Source organism: Callorhinus ursinus, unplaced genomic scaffold (assembly GCF_003265705.2).
Source record: "Callorhinus ursinus isolate GAN/ISIS: 27379988/994484 unplaced genomic scaffold, GSC_fseal_2.0 scaffold4, whole genome shotgun sequence".
In the NCBI taxonomy this organism is placed as follows: Eukaryota; Metazoa; Chordata; class Mammalia; order Carnivora; family Otariidae; genus Callorhinus; species Callorhinus ursinus.
The window spans coordinates 75064284-75086500 of NW_027397066.1; positions in this window are offsets into that span (position 1 = coordinate 75064284).

The following is a 22217-nucleotide window of genomic DNA, read 5'->3' on the forward strand; positions in this document are numbered from 1 at the left end:
TCAAGTATATATACTAGGAAACTGCATTCTAAAAAGTCTCCCAGTCTTTTTAATAAAAGAAAAGGGAAGAAGATTTTATATACATATATATATATGATTATGGTTTATGTCTACTTGTATCTAGCAATATATTAAATTCTCTAAGCTGCCTCGTGTATCTCTCAGGCAAGAAGCATAGAAAACTACATTTTCCAGACCAACTTCCTAGTTGAGTTCTAGTTTAGATTCTGCCAAAGAAAGGCACTTTCACAAGATTTTAGAGATAGATAAGAACAAAAATTTATTTTTGTCCCACAAACAGTGGACAGGCACATTGACTTTGACTGAGAGCAAGGTTATGCTATGTTTTCTAGATCTCCTACGAATCGATTAATTAGGTACTTCAGGTAGCTGAATTTAGCAGTACTGGTTTCCTATAATTTCTGCAACCTAAAAATTTCCTGAGATCATCATGCATTTTCTCTGACATTTGTTCCCCCACCCTTCCAAGGGTATTGAAAGCACCTAATTAAAGTTCTTGCGTGAAATATTTTCCTGGCAAGACCTTGACACCTATAGCTTGTGAGTAAAATGAAGGTTAACTACATACCTAAATCCTGGTGACTTTTAACTTATACCTATATGTATGTAAGACTGCATCTCCATTTCAAGTCCCTGTCTTTATTTATGGGCCTTCCTCTAGAACTCAATATACTGTATATCCAAGAGTATCTTCCCAGTCCCTGCTGATTACAAACTTCATTTTCAGGCACAGAGGCTATTCTTTTCACGGTATCAGAGAATTTTCTCTAAATCCAGGGCCAGGGTGTGAGAGTCTGTATACCTGGCCTGCTGAGTTAGAATACAGAAGACATATTACCTTGGTCACAATGTTATAAATGATAAGGGAAAAAAATTTAACCAGGACTCTTACAACTTCTGTCATACTAAGGCTTCTGAGTGTTATAGGAGCACATACACATTTTTTTTCACTCAGTCAACATGGGAGCCCAATATCTAATAAACCAATCATTCTCTAATATTATTACTATGCATAAGATTTACTCAAAATCTGTACTAAAATAAAGATGGGGTAACATCAGCAAGATGACAAAATAGACTGTTCTTGATTTCAGATCCCCTCACAGAAAAAGCAACTATCCATAGACAAGACACCTGTGTAAGGATCCCAGAACCTGGAGGTAAGGCTAAAGCATCCTGTTGAACCATGGAAGTTGGGGGGAAAATACATAAGAGCAAAAGGGGCAAATTTACTTGGACTGCATCACCCCTCCCCCAGGCAGGTACCATGCTTAACTGAGGATCTGTAGTTTTTCCAGTGGGAAAGGAGAGCCCAAGGTGGATATCCAGCTTCCTCAGCATTATGGGATGTTTTCAGGAAGCCTACTTAGGTATTGCTTCATGGGAATTGCTGGAGGAATCAGCGAGAGACAGAGAAGCGGGTCAGGGCTCATAACAAAGAGTGTGCAAATCTTGGCAGACTGAATTCTAGCTGGTAATAACATCCAAGCAGAGATTCCCAACTTGTGGCTCTCTTCATCTGCAGAGTGAAGCTGGTGGCCCCATCTGGCCAATAAGCTTGATCAGCAGTTCTTAGTTCTGCTCAGTTTTGGCAGGCCATCCCAGCAATGGAGCCCATCCTAGAGCCTTCCTGGGCAGAGAAGTTACTAGTTCACTCAACCAGGAAGTATGGCCAGAGATGCTAGGCAGCTTTGGAGCACATCCTACAGCCCAGTAGGGCAGAGAAGCAAGTCAGTAGTCTCTCTGGACTGTTTAGAAAGACTAGAAGATGAGACTGCTTTCTCAAAGCACAGATATCAATGCAAGGAAATGAAATAACCATCTTGAACAGAAATCTGCACCCCCCATGTTCACTGCAATAGTATTCATAATAACTAAGATGTGGAAATAACCTAGGTGCCCATCCATGAATAAATAGATAAAGAAAATGTGTGTGTATATACACATACAATGAAATATTCCTCATCCACATAAAAGGAGGAATCCTGGCATTTGTGAAAACATGATGGACCTCGAGGCCATCAAGCTAAGTGAAACAAATCAAAGACAGAAAGACAAATACGTTATATCATCTGTATAGGGAACCTAAAAAGCTGAATTCATAGAAAGAAGACAGTTGATCTGTGGTTGCCAGGAGCTGGGGGATGGGGAAAACAGTGAGATGATGGTCAAAAAGTATATACTTCCAGATATAAGATGAATACGTTCTGGGAATGTAATGTGCAAATAGTGACTACATATAACAATACTGTATTATATACTTGAAAGTTGCTAAGAGTGTACGGGCCAAGGGCAGGCCACCCCAAAATGTGCCACTTTGGCATATTGATTATTTTAAATGAAAGTTTCTTAATAAACAGCCAGCGTAAGGAAAATCAGACCCTTATCTGTCCTCCGAAAGCAGGAAACAAACCTCCCATATAAAAAATATGCTCCCAGGGTACCTGGGGTGCTAAGTTGATTAAGTGGCCAAGTCTAGACTTCAGGTCAGATCATAATCCCAGGGTCCTGGGACTTAGCCCCATGTTGGGCTCCATGCTCATTGAGGAGTCATTCTTTCTCTTTCTCTGCCCCTCCCGCAACTCGCACTCTCTCTCTCTCTTTAAAATAAGTAAATAAGGGGCGCCTGGGTGGCTCAGTTGGTTGAGCGACTGCCTTCGGCTTGGGTCGTGATCCCAGGGTCCTGGGATCGAGCCCCGCATCGGGCTCCCTGCTCTGCGGGAAGCCTGCTTCTCCCTCTCCCACTCCGCCTGCTTGTGTCCCCTTTCTCGCTGTCTCTCTCTCTGTCAATTAAATAAATAAAATCTTAAATAATAATAATAATAAATAAAATAAAATAAGTAAATAAATCTTCAAAAAAAATATATCCTCCCTATACCAAGAAGGGAAGAGATATCCTTATCACTAATGACAGGGAATTTAAAGCCAAGAAAGCTATACAAACAAACCTTATTACTTCGTTTTTAATCTACTACCTCAACCTAAATTCTGCTTAGAATTTCCTACTAACTAAAACCCCCAAACACCTGTTTTCTTTACCCTGTAAATTCCTCACAAATTTATTGTCTCTGCCTAAAATGTATAAAAACTACCTGCCTTGGTCATTTCTTTTGGTCTCAATATCATTATTGAGCCTCCATGTGCATGTAATAAAACTTTGGGATTTTTTCTCCTGCTAATCTGTCTCGTGTAAATTTAATTCTTAATCCAACTGGAAGACCTTGAAGGGTAAAGGAAGAGTTTTTCCTTCCCTGCAAGAGTAAATCTTAAATATTCTCACCACAATAACAAAAATGAAAGGATAATCATGTAAGGTGAAGGTATAACTAACCTTATTATGCTAATCATTTTACAATATATATGCCATCATGTTATACTCCTTAAACAATGTTACATGTCAATGATATCTCAATAAAGCTAGAAAAAAAACACAGAAGGAAAAATGTCTCGTTCTTACCTACCAAAGACTGTCAGGTGGGCTCAGGAATATGTATTTTTTTTAAAGATAAATTTGGTAGATAATTATGGTGAATATATTTCAACAAAGAAATTTATAAAAATTGTCTTAAATCATTGATGGAAGAACAGAATTTTTCTATAAAAATGCTAAGGTTTTATCTTACACTAAAAGAGCTTTGTTAAGAACATGTCAATAGGAAACATTCATTCTGCCTTTCAGAGAGTCCGAATTTAAACTGGTGAGCAGAAAGATAGGATATCATAGGCCAAGGATATTCCCACCTTTAAAGCATATTAGTTATCCTATAAAAAGATCTATTTTGTGTTTAATCAACAAGCGGTATATCTTGATGGGAATAGCCTTCAATAAATTATAGTCCCTATATCAAGAATCCTTTGCAATGTGATATCACTACTCTTTCCATCAAGATGTGTAGTTTATTTCTCCAACACCTTCAATATGGGCTGCCTTCATTACTTCTTTGTCCAATAAAATGTGCCCATTTTAGAGATGAGAAAGCAAAAGAAGTTAAGTAACTTGCCCAAGGTTACATGGCCAGGAAGCGGCAGAGCCAGCATTTAATCAGTCTGGCAGTCTAGGTCAAAAGTTCATGCTCTTAATATACTATTTTGACATGAATGAATTGAATCATCACAGAAAGCACCCAAACTAGATGATAAAAATTTCCAATAAGAAAAAAAAAAAAACTGAACTCCAGAAAACAAACTGAGGGTTGCTGGGGTGGGGGGGGTAATTGAGTGATGAGCATTGAGGATGGCACTTTATATAACGAGCACTGGGTGTTATATGCAACTGATGAATCACTAAATTCTACCCCTGAAACCAATACAGTATATGTTAACGAAATTGAATTTAAATAAAGAATTTAAAAAAGAAAGAAAAAGACAAATACCATATGATTTCACTTATATGTGGAATCTAAAAAACAAAATAAACAAACAGAAACAGACTCACAGATACAAAGAACCAACTGGTGGTTGCCAGAAAGGTTGAAGAAATGAGCAAGATAGGTAAAGGGGATTAAGAGGCACAAACTTACAGTTATAAAATAAGTAAGTCATGGAATGTAGTGTATAGCATATAGAAAATATTCAAAAATATTGTAATAACTTTGTGTAATGACAGATAATAGATCTATTAAGGTCATCATTTCATAATGTACAAAAACATCAAATTTCTATGTTGTACACCTGAAATTAATATTATATATCATTTATAAATCAATTTTAAAAAATAAGAAGGAATACAGAAACAAAAAAGAAGTTGTACATAAGGTGGCAAGAATAATCTGGGTTTACTTCTTACTTTAAAAAACTTTGTTTTCCTTTTTGAATACTAAATGTTATTTGTAAAGGCTTGTTTTCTTTGCTGCAGTAGAGATAAAGTATTTTTGGACACTAAAAAAAAGAAAAATAGGTTTTAATGAAGGAAAAACAATGTGCCATTTTTAACTCTAATTCAAATTTGTTAAAATATTATCCACCATCAGGTGAGGATGAAATTTTCAAAGACTTTTATTATCCATTTGCTATTATTCTCTATGGTAAGAAATTGTGGATTGTATAAATGGATTCTAATACTAGTAATCAAATTGCCAAAAATGACTACATATAGTCTATGTTAGGGTTTACATAAAATACATGATAGCTGGTTCCCATTTGTTTTGGTTTACAATTCACAATGTGAAGAAAGATCAAACTGATGTCACAAATGTTTCAAGTGAGTCACAGTACCAATGAGATGCACTCATAAAGGATTTCTGAAGAATGGTTACAACTGATAGGGCTAGAGATACCTCCTAAATTGCTTTTTCTCTGCAATAACATATGGTTTGAAAACTCAGCAAACATCTTTGAGTATGTTTGACTAGATGCCAAATTAAGAATGGTGAGAATATTCTCCAACCTATATCTTATATTTTTAATTTCCAATTCTTGCATTGTTAAAAATAAAACTTTTAATAAAAACTAAATTAACTTGAAAATTAGGAAGCATTGATCTCTTATTGATTGTCAATAGTCTGAGCACCCATAACAGAAGACCATAAGTCCCCACGTTCTTTCTCAGGAGTGTCACATTCTGTTGCTAGATGGCAATGATGATTAATATGACATGATTTCGATGAAAAAAGAGAAACCAAAAGAAAATGGAGCAAAAATCAGATGCCAGAGGCAATTTCTGATGAGTAAAGAAGTTCAATTCAATCACCAGTGAAAAATCAATGAAGTGAAATGGACTGCTAAAATCACGCTCTGGCCATTTTAAAATGTCCCCAGCAACACCATCCAGTATCTCCATCTGTCCAGGGAATCTCTCTTTTCCTCCCCCACTGACTTGGTGCTACAATACAGTATTTTAAACTCTCTAAAGGCCTACAAAAATTTTACGGTTCCTGTTCTTATATTAGACCTGCGCATGCTCTACAAGACTTCTAAAATGTCCAGCACTCCTCCCTTATATCCAAAAGAAAAAGAAAAAATCCTCAAAGCCATTCCTAAATAACATTTGACTTCCTGGCATTTACCTGAGTAGTCAATCCTGAAATATTCTCAAATTCACAAGAAGAACATTTTTACCTCAGAATTTAACCAGAGAACCATAATCATTTTTTGATCTATGGATCACTCCAGGGGTCTTGTAAAGTCTGAACTCCTTTTCAGAACAATGCTTTTAAATGAATAAACTACATAGAATTAAATATAAACCAAATTATATTGAAATATAGTTTTAAAAATATTAAAGACAAATTATATTGTTTCTTTATTAATATCTAAAATAATAAGTTCCACTAGTATGCCTAATAACTACAATAATTTTGGAATATAAATGAACATAAGCTGTATTTTGAAATCTCTTCAGTAAGTGCGTTATGATATATAAAATCTCTGACTTCTATTAATGACAAAGTCACATGCACTGCTGATACTATAGTGATATATATATTAATTTTTCCCTCTAATTCATAATTCTCGTATTTCTGTGTATGGACCCCTGAATCCTATCCACAGACCCTTGGGAGTCCATGGACCTCAGATTAAGAATTGCTCTTTTTATAAGAGAGGCATAAACTGTCACCTTAAAGAACTACTTTGCACATTCTTTCCTCACAATGATTTGAGCATTATCTGATATTACTCTGCAAATTAATATCCAAATACTCCCACAAACTATCTCTTCTCTGTAAACATTAGTGTCACACTCTATTTATAGTAGCTTTGAAAAAGTCGAGAAAGAAAGACTATCATTGTTGGGCTCCTGTTCTCACTTTATTTGGAATATGACCTAATATACATTGTTTTATGTGCTTGAGGTGCTAATAGGCATAATGTGTTTGTTCATTTTTATTACCTACCTCACGAGCCACTTACCCGTATGTATGGAGATTGATTGGCATCATATTTTTAATAACAAGAAGGAGACGAGTGTTCTAATGTCGCACTGCTTATACCTATTATGTAAATGCATTACTATAATTGACACTCTGGTACTTTGTGTCTCTCTGTGAATCCTAAAAGTGTCTTTTTGGAAAAATTGTCACCGAAAACATTTAAATGTGTGGACTAAAGATGCTATAAAATGCTATTCCTTTCACTGTAAGCAGACAACTGCCAAAGTATAATGATGATAGAACTAGCTACAAATGTGGCAAATTCATTCCTAGTATACCCCTATTATTCATGTAGCAATTAATTTTTGCAAAGCACTAAAGAGAAACATATTAATGGAAACTATCTATATGAAGCAGCTTGATAGGCTATATTAGAAGATGCTGGCTGCGTTGGAAACAGAATGTGTAGAGTCAAGAAAGGCCTCCTTGCTCACCCTTTAAAGGAGCTCTTCAGTCATTCACCAGATAACCAGTGAATGATCATTTGATTATGGAGAATAAAATGGAAGAATGCCTTTATTAAATTGCAACCATGAGATTCCCGTAACCAAATTGTCCTTAGTTTTGGTCTTTATTTACTTCAGGATTCCTCACTGAGGAATAAAAGTTGTGATTAGAAGAAGTACTGGCCATTCATTCCTTCTCAGTCCTGTCACCACTTTCTTTTAGGTGATAGAAGTAAATAAACTATATATTTTGCTATAGTTATTTTTAAATTACTCCACTTTAAATTAAATAAATACATGTCTCGAAATTCAAGTAGTTTTATAATCTTTAAAAAAACACAGAAGTTATATGCCCCACTTCAGATTCACTTTACTATTATTAATCTTAGGAGACAATAATTTGTAATGTTTCAAACCGATTCTTCTTCTGATGCCTCTGCATTTGTAACTAATATACATTTGTTGCCACTTCCTGATGTTTGAGTTTTGAATATAACATTTCCACAACTGGAACATGAGAATTTAGATATCTCATATACTGTATTCTCCACTCATACTCACACCTCCCTTCTTCATTCCCTTCTAATATAGAAGCATTCAAATTTCAAGGATTGGTACTATTTTCCATTTTTTCATCATCACCAACAGAAACATAAACCTCCTCTCCATGTTGAGATTTATATATAATGTATACATATAAATATACATATATATAATTCATAAATATATAAATATGTTTATAAATATGTGATTTAAGTTTATTTATTGTTTTTTTGCCACCTGAAAAAAATCCCTCTCCAGACTAACTTTCCTCCTATTTCAGTGTTCCAATGTGGCTGATTGCTTTCCAGGTGTGCTGCTTAGCTGTCATCCTGGGATTTCTCTTCATGTTTATCCAGGCCATCACCTTTACCTATAAGGTGTTTTTAGTTTCTGTTTTCTGAATTCTATATGATTGTATTTCTTGGTTTAGTCATCATTTTGTGGAGCTTATCCTCTAGTAGCTAGTGAATTGAGTGAGTTATAAAGATATTTCATGTCTGAAAATAGCATTATTCTCTCCCTCATACTCATCTTTTGATTGAGTATGGAATTCTAGTTTAGAAATCTGGAGCAATAAATTTTAAAGACTAAACACTAGTGTGTAGATTTACTATAGGGAATTCCAATTCTTTTTGCAATATGTTTTTATTTTTCAGTGATTTTAAGAATCTCTATTTCCTCACCCCTCTGAAATTCCATGATGAATTATAACATCATATGGGAATTTTTTCATTTAATTGATTGTTTTGTGAGATCTCTAATTCAGGAAGCTTATTTTCTTATTTATTTGATAAGTTTTTTACCCATTCTTTTATGTTATTTTTTCCTTTGTACAATTACTTTTATAGGATTTCCCAGACAGACCCTCCAATTCTGTATCTTCTTGTCTTTTGTTGTAATTTGAGATATTTCCTTAAGTATTCCCTCTAAGCTTCGTGAATATTTCAGTCAATTTACATATATTTGAATTTTTAAAATATTTTTTTATTTAATATATTACCTGAGAATTTCAATTTTGCTGATTTTTAAATACATTATCTGAATACTTCAGTTTTGCTCATATTAAGGTAACTATGAATTCATGCCCTTGTCTTAATGTTTACCAATTTAATTAGAGTCTAGGTAATTTTTTTTATATAGCCTTACCATAAAATACACTCATATGTAATACTTGGCCATGTATATTTTGCACCTAACACGAAAATTATTGATTTTTCATTAATTTCATTAATAAATTTTAAAACTTTATATAGGGTAAGTTATTTTTATTGAAAGGAGCAATTTATCACTTAAGTACATGGTCATCATTTTATCAGAAATGATGAGTCTACAGATAGGTTATGGAGACCCTGGAAAAACTATAAGCCATAAAATCACTGTTCTACAAATTGCTTTTCTTCTCTCTTAGCCCTAACATCTAACCCAGGGAACCCTTTCACCATTGCCATCACAATACAGGGAGAGACATATGCCCATGTGAAAATGTCCATGTAGCATTTCTTTCAGGCAAAATACAAATAAAAATAATTTTCTTTTTGTTTTTAAAAGTAAATATGAGGGAGTGCTGTTTCTGTAATGGCAAAATCAATGTCTACCAACAGATGAGTGCATAAGTTAAATGTCTAATATTATTTGATCATAAAAAAATAAAGTGCTGATATACAAATGACGTTTGAGCACATTATTCTAGATGAAGGAAAGCTGTCATGAAAATACCACATATTGTATGATTTCATTCATATGAAATGTGTAGAAAAGGCAAACATAGAGACGGAGAGTCAGTTAGTGGTTGAGAGGGCTGCAGGGCAGAGAGGAAACTGTGGCTGACTGCTAATGGGTGCAGGGTCTGTTTGGAGTGTGATGAAAGTATTTGAAAATTAGACTGTAACAATAGTTACACAACTTTGTGAATATACTAAAAATCACTGAAGTGTAAACGTTAGGTGAATTTTATGGTACATGAATTATTTCTCAATAAAGCTTTATTTAAAAGATTTATTTATTTATTTATTTTGGGAGACAGATGAGAGGGGAGAGAGAATCCCAAGTGGACTCCATGCTGAGCTCTGAGCTGAGGTGGGGCTCGATTCCTGAGATTATGACTTGAGCAGAAACTAGGAATCGGAGGTTGAACCAACTGTGCCACCCAGGCACACCACTCAAAAAAGCTTCTTACAAAGTAAATGTGTTTATTACAGAAAAAAAAAAAGTTACACAGTTTGAAAAAAAAAAGAGTCCCTTACATAGGTCCTTATGCAATATAGCACTGTTAACATGTTCATGTATTTATATCTTTCTTTTTGTTCATTTTACTCATGTTCACATTGTTAATTTCGTATTCTAATTTTACAGATTAAATACTAAATTTTTTCCAACTGAGGGATGTTGGTTAATATAATATATTGGCTTACTACTCCATGAATTAAACATTTTGTCATTTGACCAACCAATTCAATAGTGTTGGGCATTTGGTACTTGACTTTCTGTACTAATTATAGAAGATACCCTAGAACTCCAGGGTGTCTAAGAAATTCATATGATAGTGTTCTTTGGAAATTCATTATGCGAATTCAAGACTTATTTGACACTGAAATTAATTAAATAGATTTGGCTAACCCTTTCTATGGTAAATTTCTCCATTTGTTTAGACTCCAGTTTTTACAGTTATTTCTAGACAACAGTTTCTTCTCATTCCACACTTTACAAGTACTTATCAAGTTTATACAAAACTATTCTATCACATAAATGTTATTCTTAGTTCTCTCAGCAATCTTTCTTTTTTAGTTATCAAGACATTTTAGTATAGTGAAGGCTAATCATACATATAGACACACACAAAAATGCTACAGTAATCAAGACAGTGTGATATTGACAAAATAAAAGAAAAAGAGATCAATGAAACAGAATAGAGAACTAGAAATAGACCCAAACAAATATATTTAGCTGATCTTTGACAAATGAAGAAAGACAATCAAATGAAGAAATTAAGTATTTTTTAAATAAATGGAACAATTAGCATGTAGTTAAAACAACTGCACATCTAGTTGCAAAAACATGAACCTAGACACCTACCTTACACTTCCACAAAAATTAACTCAAAATGGGTTATAGATCCAAATATAAAATATAAAATTATAAAACATCTAGATGATAACATAGGAGAAAATCTAGATGACCTTGGGTTTCACGATGAATTTTTTAGATACAACACAAAGAGCATGGTCCATGAAAGAAAAAATTAATAAGTTGGACTTCATTGAAATTAAAACTCCTGCACTACGAAAGATATTATTAAGAGAATGAAAAGACAAACTGCAGACTTAGGGAAAATATTTATAAAACACATCTGATTAAAAAAAAAAAAACTTGTATCCTAAATATAGAGAACTTAAAACTCAACATTAAAAAAACAACCCAATGAAATGGCAGAAAACCTAAATGGGCACCTCAACAAAGATACACAGATAGCAAATAAACACATTAAAAGATGCTCAACATTATATGCCATTAGGGAATAATTAAAATTAAAATTAAATATCACCACACACCTCTCAGAATGACTAAAATCTAAAACATGAACAAAACCAAATACTGGTAAGAATATGGAGCAACAGGACATCTCATTGTTGCTGGTGGGAATGTAAAATGGTACATCTACTTTGTTTTGAATTCTACAGAAACAACCACATTTCTTTTTGTTTTATTTCTCTTATGATGAAGTTTCAGCCAGTCTTTCAAGTTTTGAAAATCATTAATAATAAGTTAACCACAGCCTTTTTAAATCTTTTGCTTCCTGCAGACAGTTTTTGTTTTGTTCTGCTGCTGCCCTGAAAGCATCTGCAATTAGCTACAAGCCAAAATTCTTCACCTTTAACAAAGAACTGTGCCAGAAATCCATGGAAAAGGACTATGCAAGGTAATTTTCCATGCAATTTACTCAGCATCTCTGGTTCTCAGTTTCTTCATCTATAAAGTGGGAACAGCAAAGACACCTACCTCATAGGGTACACTTCTGATAGCAGTGTTTAAAAAGCTCTAGACCCATTTCAACAAACTGAGTCAGAATTTCTAGAATTCCAAGTAAGGAACAGATAAGTCCATGAGAGGCTAACCCAAGCTCATGGCTTGTGGGAGTTGTTTTAGGTTTTCTTTTTCATTTTTCCAGCTTTACTGAGATATAATTGACAAAATGGCATATATTTAAAGTATACATTGTGATGTGATATGCATATACATTGTGAAATGATTACCACAATAAAGTTAATTAACATACCCATCACCTCATAAAGTTACATATTTTGTGTGTATATAATGAGAATGCTTAAGATCTACACTCTTAGCAAATTTAAAGTATACAATACAGAATTTTGAAAAGATGATGGAGGAGTAGGGGACCCCATTCCAACTGGTCCCCAGATTTGAGCTGGATATCTACCAGACCACTCTGAGCAGCCACAAAACCAGCCTGAGATGTAAGATCTGGATCTCTACAAACAGAATATCACAGGCAGTTGGTTTCAAGGTACGAAAACGGGGAGCCGTGATTCCACGAGCAGATATCAGAGGATAAACGGCAGCAGGAGGGAGGCTGGCCATGGGGATCCTACACCACTGGTGAGTGACAGCCTCCCACACTGGGGACCCGGCACACACTCTCAGACTGGTAGCAGCAGGGCAAGGACTTTAGGGCAGCCCCCAAGACAGAAACCCGGAGCGGTGGGGTTGCACATGCGAACTGGGGGCGGCTGGCGGTTTTAGAAGTGCAAAGGGCTGAGACATGCCCCAACCTGGAGGCAAGGACTGGGAGCCCTGCTGAGGGGCGCACAACCCAGGACGCCGCAGTTTATAGCAACATGGACAGAAATGGAGATACTGTGGCCTGGAGAGCTCACTGAAGCACAGACTGCGATCTCTCTGCTCTGAGGCAGAGGGTTGGAAACTGTCTCTTCTGCTCTGACTCTCTGAAGAGACATGAAAAGCTGCCAGAGAACAAAAGCCCCCCAAAAAACAGTTTTCACTGAGCCCATACAATGCCACGGGGGGTAGGGCAACTCTGCCCAAGCAGGGCTGGCTGAGTTACAGCACAGCAGGCCCCTCCCCCAGAAGACAGCCTGGGAAAACAAAAGGCCAGCAACCCTAAGGTCCCTTGAAAACAGATGCATCCTGCTTGGGTTGTGGTCAATAATTCGGACTGTATACAATCCCTCAACCACCCATCAACAGAATGACTAGGAGGAGGAACCCCCAAAATAGGAAAGACTCAGAGATTATGACTTATGCCGAGATTTACAAATGGATGTAGATATAACCAAGACATCAGAGATGGAATTCAGGTTAGCGATTGTGAAGACAATCAATTAATGGCAACATAGATTCTCTAAGGGCAGAATTGAAAGATGAATTGGCAGAACTTAAAAATACTATCAGTGAGATCCAATCGAATCTAGATAACCTAACAGCTAGGGTAAGTGAGGCAGAAGAACGAATTAGTGACTTGAAAGACAATTTAATAGATAAAAAGGGAAAAGAGGAAGCCAGGGAAAAACAACTCAGAATCCATGAAAATAGAATCAGAGAAATAAGTGACACCATGAAGCATTCCAATGTCAGAATTATTGGGCCAACCAGGAAATCAAAGAAGAACTTAAACAATTCATGGAAACCAATGAGAACAAAAACATATCAGTCCAAAACCTATGGGATACTGCAACGGTAGTCCTAAGGGGGAAATACATAGCCATCCAAGCCTCACTCAAAAAAACAGAAAAATCCCGAATTCACCAACTAACTCTACACCTTAAAGAACTACAGAAAAAGCAACAAATGATGCCTAAGCCATGCATTAGTAGAGAAATAATTAAGATTAGAGCAGAGATCAATGAATTAGAAGCCAGAAACACAGTAGATCAGATCAATGGAACTAGAAGCTGCTTCTCTGAAAGAATTAATAAGCTTGATAAACCACTGGCCAGACTTATCCAAAAGAAAAAAGAAAGGACCCAAATTAATAAAATTATGAATGAAAGGGGAGAGATCACGACTAACACCAAGGAAATAGAAACAATTATTATAAATTATTATCAACAACTATATGCCAATAAACTGAGCAACCTGGATTAAATGGAGGCCTTCCTGGAAACTATAAGCTGCCAAGACTGAAACAGGGAGAAATTGACAACCTGAATAGGCCAATAACCAGTAACGAGATTGAAACAGTGATCAAAAACCTCCCAAAAAAACAAGAGTCTGGTGCCTGAATAATTCCCTGGGGAATTCTACCAAACCTTCAAAGAAGAAATAATACCTATTCTCCTGAAGCTGTTTCAAAAAGAGAAACAGAAGGAAAGCTTCCAGACTCGTTCTATGAGGCCAGCATTACCTTAATCCCCAAACCAGGCAAAGACCCCATCAAAAAGGAGAATTTCAGACCAATATCTCTGATGAATATGAATTCCAAAATCCTCAACAAAATCCTAGCTAATAGGATCCAACAATACGTTAAAAGGATCATCCACCCCGACCAAGTGAGATTTATCTCCGGGATTCAAGAGTGGTTCAAATTTCGCAAATCAATCAATGTGATAGAACACATTAATAAGAGGAGAGAGAAGAACCATATGGTCCTCTCAATTGATGCAGAAAAAGCATTCAACAAAATACAGCATCCTTTCCTGATTAAAACTCTTCAGAGTATAGGGATAGAGGGAACATTCCTCAATTTCATAAAATCCATCTATGAAAAATCTACAGCGTATATTATCCTCAATGGGGAAAAGCTGAGAGGCTTTCCCTTAAGATCAGGAACATGTCAAGGATGCCCACTCTCACCACTATTGTTCAACATAGTACTAGAAGTCCAAGCAACAGCAATCAGACAACAAAAAGAAATAAAAGGTATTCAAATTGGCAAAGAAGTCAAACTCTCTTTTCACAGATGACATGTTACTTTATGTGGAAACCCCAAAAGACTCCACCCCAAAATTACTAGAACTCATACAGCAATTCAGTAATGTGGCAGGATACAAAATCAATGCACAGAAATCAGTTGCTTTCTTATACACTAACAATGCAACTGTAGAAAGAGAAATTAGAGAAATGATTCCATTTACAATAGCACCAAAAACCATAAGATACCTCAGAATAAACCAAAACAAAGAGGTAAAGGATCTATATTCTAAGAACTACAGAACACTCATGAAAGAAATTGAAGAAGACACAAGAAGATGGAAAAACATTCCATGCCCATGGATCAGGAGAATAAACATTGTTAAAATGTCTATGCTACCCAGAGCAATCTATACCTTCAATGTCATCCCGATCAAAATTCTAATGACATTTTTCAAAGTGTTGGAACAAATAATCCTAAAATTTGTATGGAATCAGAAAAGACCCCGAATCGCCAAGCAAATGTTGAAAAAGAAATACAAAGTGGGGGGCATCACGTTGCCCAATTTCAAGCTATATTACAAAGCTGTGATCACCAAGACAGCATGGTACTGGCACAAAAACAGACACATAGACCAATGGAACAGAATAGAGAGCCCAGATAGGGACCCTCAACTCTATGGTCAAATAATCTTCAACAAAGCAGGAAAAAACATGCAATGGAAAAAAGTCTCTTCAATAAATGGTGCTGGGAAAATTGGACAGCCACATGCAGAAGAATGAAACTCGACCATTCTCGAACACCATACACAAAGATAAACTCAAAGTGGATGAAAGACCTCAATGTGAGACAGGATTCCATCAAAATCCTAGAGGAGAACATAGGCAGAAACCTGTTTGACATCAGCCACAGCAACTTCTTTCAAGATACATCTCCAAAGGCAAGTGAAACAAAAGCAAAAATGAACTTTTGGGACTTCATCAAGAAAGAAAGCTTCTGCACAGCAAAGGAAACAGTCAACAAAACAAAGAGGCAACCCACGGAATGGGAGAAGATATTTGCAAATGACACTACAGATAAAGGGCTGATATCCAAGATCTATAAAGAACTTCTCAAACTCAACACTCAAAAAACAAATAACCCAGTCCAAAAATAGGCAGAAGACATGAACAGACACTTCTCCAAAGAAGATATACAAATGGCTAACAGACACATGAAAAAATGTTCATCATCATTAGCCATCAGGGAAATTCGAATCAAAACCACACTGAGATACCACCTTACACCAGTTAGAACGGCAAAAGTTGACAAGGCAATAAACAACAAATATTGGAGAGGTTGTGGAGAAAGGGGAACCCTCTTACACTGTTGGTGGGAATGCAAGCTGGTGCAGACACTCTAGAAAACAGTATGGAGGTTCCTCAAGATTTTAAAAATAGAGCTACCCTATGACCCAGCAATTGCACTCCTGGGTATTTACCCCAAAGACACAGATGTAGTGAAAAGAAGGGCCATATGCACCCCAATGTTCATAGCACCAATGTCGACAATAGCCAAACTGTGGAAAGAGCTGAGATGCCCTTCAACAGATGAATGGATGAAGATGTGGTCCATATATACAGTGGACTATTACTCAGCCATCAGAAAGGATGAATACCCAACTTTTACATCAACATGTATGGGACTGGAGGAGATTATGCTAAGTGAAATAAGACAAGCAGAGCCAGTCAATTATCATACGGTTTCACTTATTTGTGGAACATGAGGAATAGCACGGAGGACATTAGGAGAAGGAAGGGAAAATGAAGGGCGGGAAATCGGAGGGAGAGATGAACCATGAGAGACTATGGACTCAGAAACAAACAGGGTTCTAGAGGGGAGGGGTGGGGGGATGGGTTAGCCCGGTGATGGGTATAAAGGAGGGCACGTACTGCATGGAACACTGGGTGTTATACGAAAACAATGGATCGTGGATCACCACATCAAAAACTAATGATGTATTGTATGGTGATGTCTGCTACTTACTCTCAGATGATTTAGGAAAAAAAGTGGAAATTATGGAGACAGAGAAAGAAAAAGGGAAGGGGAGTGGAGAAGGAATAAAAACAATGCAACCACCGAATATTTACATTAGTTCTAGCTCAAAAATACACAGGTATTCATTGTACAATGGTTTCAACTTTTCTATAAAGATAATTCCAGATGATCACATTGAAATTGAGTGCTCCATAATCTTATCCAAAGTTACTAAATTTTATGTTATTTTAGATCAACAATTTTAATACACTAGCTTTAGTTTATACCAGCCTGCTTTAAAATTTCAAACTTCGAAACACTGGTTTACTATAAGTAAACACACTTAGAAACATTTGCAGTTGTGAACATGATTGAAAAGAAAAAGATTGTCAACAAAGGAAATAAATATTCTGCATAATAAAGTTTAAAAAAAACAAATCTGCCATTAGTCAGCTATGAACTTGTGGATAATTTACTCAGCATCTCTGGTTCTCAGTTTCTTCATCTATAAAGTGGGAACAGTAGATACCTACCTCATAGGGTTGTGATTAAATTAGATAATCCATGAAGATTAAATTAGATAATCCATGTTAAGTGCATAGCAATATCTGACACATAGTAAACACTTAAATAATGATAGCCTATGACAGAAAAAAAATCTCTGGACAAAAGTCATCCTTCTGCATTCTGCACTTTTTAGAATAATCTGTAATAACATCCACCCCACCCCCTGTTCTTTTTCTTAATGTAGGCATTTATTGCAATAAACTTCCTTCTTGCAACGCCTTTGCTTCATCCCCTAAGTTCTGGGTGTTGTGCTTCCACGGCAATGGCTGTTGGTTACCTTAATGCCAAAATCTACCCTTGCCCTCTGCTGCTGCTGAGGTCCATGCCAACAAACACTAGGAAGACTTCTGCTATGAAAGCTTCAGGGAATCTGACTTCCATGGGGCCTGTTGAGGCCCTTAGTGGCAAAGGTTGCAGGGGCTCTATGCAGAGTAGGCCACTGGCAACTGTGATGACACCTGCTACATGGCTGATCCTGATAGTTCCTGCCCTTCTTCATTGCTCCTCACTGTCTGCAGTCACCTCAGCCAAGCCAGTCTCCCCAGCAATCCTTTTTGTGTAGTTATTCTGGCTTTTGCTCCACCATATTGCTGTAGATTCTTAATTGTTCTTGTATTGTTTTCCTGATTTCATAAAATTGTTTATCTGTTTTCTTTTAGTTCTCTGAGCACTTTTAGGACAACTGTTTTGATTTTTTTGTCACATAATTCATGGATCTAAATTTCTATAGAGTCACTTACTCAAAGTTTACTGCTTTCCTTTAGTAACATCACATTTCCCTGTTTCTTCCTGATCCCTTCCCTGTAGCCTTGCATATGTGTCTGTTGGGTAGAAGCTAGATGTGAGCAGTGGAAGGAACTCCCTGAGGAAGAGTCCCAAGTCCTTGAGGGAGGAATGATAGAGACATGAGCTGAAGGCAAGGACGGTCATAAATAAACTACACATTAAAAGCCTGGGGGCACAACATCCTGAACTTACGGCTTCCAAGACTACAAATCTTGGAAGTGTCTGATAGATCAAGAGCCACAGGTGTAGAGCATGCCCTCTCCTCTTCCACCTCTGCCCCAGGGTAACCCCTAGACGCCTTATAATGCATTTGCGTTGTTGGTACATTGCCCCCCCCAACCATGGAGAAAGGCTGCCATAACAGTTTGGGTACAAACCTTATAGGGTCAAAAAGTCCCCTCCCAACCTGTGGGAGGAGTTTCCCAAATTATTGGAGGCTGCCCCCATTAGAGACCACCCTACTGTACTTTACAGCTCCTCCCAGCCAAGAGACACCCAATAAAATCCAATCCCAAAACAAGCTAGGGGCCAGTTCCACCTTGCAGAACCTGCCTGCTATCCCACCTTGAGAATGTACTTTCACTCTAATAAAGTCTAATCTAGTGATGCAGGACACCAGGTGCAGAAGCATGTAGTGGCTCTGGGCTGAAGGGTGTGTGGTATCTTGCTGGGTCAGGCATCTGGTGTCCACAACATGGACAGCTGCATGATCTTTGGTGAGAGCTGTAGGGGCCTTACATTAGATGCACAGGCTGTTGGGGTCTTCAGCAATGCCTTCAGGTCCAGCAGCTAGAGATCAGAGCAGGCTGCAATGGTGGCCAGAACTGGTTCTAGGCATACTCTTGGCTATTGGGGCTGGCTGCTGATACCTGCATGGTGGCAGTGGCCAGTGTCAACAGTGAGGGCTGGGGCCAACTGCAAGCACACAAGCAGCTGCTGGGACACAGGCTGCCCATGTGTACTTGAGTTAGAGCCAGTAGTGTGCAGGCCTGGGTACAGGGGCTAGAGGCAGGCCTATGCAGCAGTGAAGGCCAGTGACAGTAGTAAGGGATCCAAACCCACAAGCAGCTGTGGGCTGCTTGGCTCTCCACTCATAATTGGGTGACTATAGAGGCTAACTTCCATCCTGTGCACAGTGGTGGGGGCCAGCTGTTGGAGCATAGCAAGCAAATTGCAAATGCACAGCTGCTGAGGCTGGGGCTTATCTTTAGATATGGATCCTAGGCTCCAGAAGAGGGTGGGAGGGGGAAGTAAAAAAGGACTCAGGCAGCTAGCTTCTGCTAATGCAAAAACCTATGACCTGAAAATGTTACCAGTGAAATCTACAGAGGGTCCCCAGCACTGTACTGGCTTTTGGTTTCCTCAGTGGCAAAAGCTTCCAGGGCCCTCTGCAGAGCAGATTATTGGGGTCCATGAGGAAGTCATCAGTGATGAAAACTGAGGGATCTGTAGCATCCACAAGGTCTGTTGCAGTCCTCAGCAATGAGCTGTTGTGATTCCCTGCAGAGCAGACCACTGGGACTGCTGGGACCACTGGGAACCATGATCATTCCTACCACCTGGCTGATTTTGGTAGTGTAAAAGAAGATTCCAAAGTGAAGTAATCATCACAAAGACAGTCATGTAAAATAGGGGAGAAGGAAATAAAGAAAGAAAGGCCTATGCATGTTTCATGGTTCAATTTCTGGAATACCATGGACTTTAAAATTTGTCAATTGCAATTTGTCAATTGCATCTGGACCACTTTCTGGAACACATCCTTCTACTTTGGATTGCAATGAACACAACATAACATCTAACTAACTAAATAGCTGATCTTATATTAGGTAGCCAGTTTAACTGGGTCAGTATCCATCATAATTCCTTCAAAACAAGTTATGTAAACTTGTATTTTTTTTGCTTTTATAAATCTACACTCCGCTTGCAATTTGGGTCATACCTTCAATTTCACTCCACTGAAAATGTAATCTATAAGACCCCAAATAAATGGTTTTGGTGGCTTTACAGCCTCTTCTTGGTAGACAATAGCCTCTACCTGACTTACTCTTAGCCATCTCTAGACATCTCAGCTTTGCTAATCTCTGGGTGGGGGAAAAAGAAGCAGATCCTTCATGCAGTACCCCCAAATGCTGGGGAAGCCAGTTGCTCACTTCACTCTTCTCTTCCCTTGGGGGAAACTCTTAGCTCTAAGCAGTACTTATCTAGAGGTTGGAATGATGAAGGCAAAATAAAACTGTTCTTCCTACCCTTTTGTGTGGTTATTTAGGATTTTTGCTCCACTGTGTTGCTGAACATTGTTTAGTGGATATTTGAGTACCCCCAGAGCTATTTTTGTTGCACAGAGCGGTCTAGTTGTTCTTTGTTGGGAGATGGAGGCTGGGTTCTTCTATTCCACCATCTTAGTGACATTCTGTAAGTTCCTAATTGGACTCTTGAGCCCCTCCAGGTCTATTTTCATGTATGAAGAGATGTCTAATTCTTGGGGTTTTTTGGGGGGGGCACAAAGATTAGTATCTTCTATGCCATCATCTTACTGATGTCACCCTGAAGTTTGACTTCTCATCACATGACTTGGACAATTTTTTATTCCTCCCTCTTCCACATGAAAGGAACTTTTGATTATATCGGACCTATATAGATAATCCAAGATAAGCTCACTATTTTATAGTCAGTTGATTAGTAACCTTCATTCCATCTGAAATCGTAATTGCCCTTTCTCATGTAAGGCAACAGATTCACAGATTTCAAAGATTAGGATATAAGTATCTTTTGGGGAGAGTGAGGCATTATTCTTACTACCATAACAGTTCTTGGCTTCACTTTTAGCTTATGAGGCTTTTAAATGTTCAAACTGAGATTTTTTTTTTTAAATGAAAACATCCAGCAAAGCAACTCTGTGAAGGTCAATATGGTAAATTACTTTTCCTTTTATAAATAATTAAGCCCAATCTAATGAGGCCACTCTTATTTTGTGATCAAGAATAATCTTACTTTGGGGCACCTCGGTGGCTAGTCAGTTGAACTTCTGACTCTTGGTTTCAACCCAGGTAATGATCTCATGGGTCATGAGATCAAGCCCCACATCAGGCTCTGCGCTTACAGGGAGTCTGCTTGAAGATTCTCTCCCTCAGCCCCTCCCCGCAATTGCTCTCTCTCTCAAATAAATAAATAAATCTTTAAAAGAAGAAGAATCTTTTTTTGAGATTCCTTTGACCAAAATAGAGGTTACTCTCCAGAAAATTTTTGTGTTTCGTCAGTAAACTATGCACCATCTATAGCACACCCTTCTGGGTTATCAGATTCTAGCCCTGTTTGTTGTCTTTTAAGATATTTTGCACTTCCTTCTAAGTTGCAGGTAATTGATGGATATGTTAATTGTCTTACCTGGTGGAGATTCAGTTGACTTCCATCAGTTTTGGTACCTACTGGTAAATTGAACTCAATCTAATTACTTTGTCCAAATTGTCAATCCCTGACAAAGTTACAATTTTATCAAGTTTCTCTAATACTGCCTACAATTCCCCAAACTTACTTTTCCAATATTTCTCTCTCCTGTCTGACTTGGTATAAAAGAGAAGTAAGACATGACTGCCCAGATCACTATCATGACTCTGGGTTGCCTTGGGGCTGGCCCTTTTCCTCAGGATCTGAAGAAATTCTGCAAGCTGAAGCACAGCTACTTGATATAAATCTTGAAGGATTCACCACTGCAACAGACCATGTATGGGCCAGAATTCTTCTTGGACAAGCTGTTGTCTAGACCATAAAGAAGTCTGGCAAAATACTAGGGTCACACAAGCAAGAAGTAACCAAGACTGTGGTCAACATAACCAAGAACACAATTTCCTAACTAAAAAGCTTCAAGAACTCAACTAGTAGTGCTGAATAACTTCTAACAACCTCTTAGAGTCTGCTAGACTGGTTAATCTTAAGGTTTAATACCAGACACTTTAATCTAAAATAGTCTTACATTAAATTTTTCAATTTAATTTTAGGCCTCTCTCTTATAAGATGCCTGATTTCTAGGACAAAGGTTCTCAACTTTGAACCACCCATCAGATATTAGAACTAGTTTTACAGAAA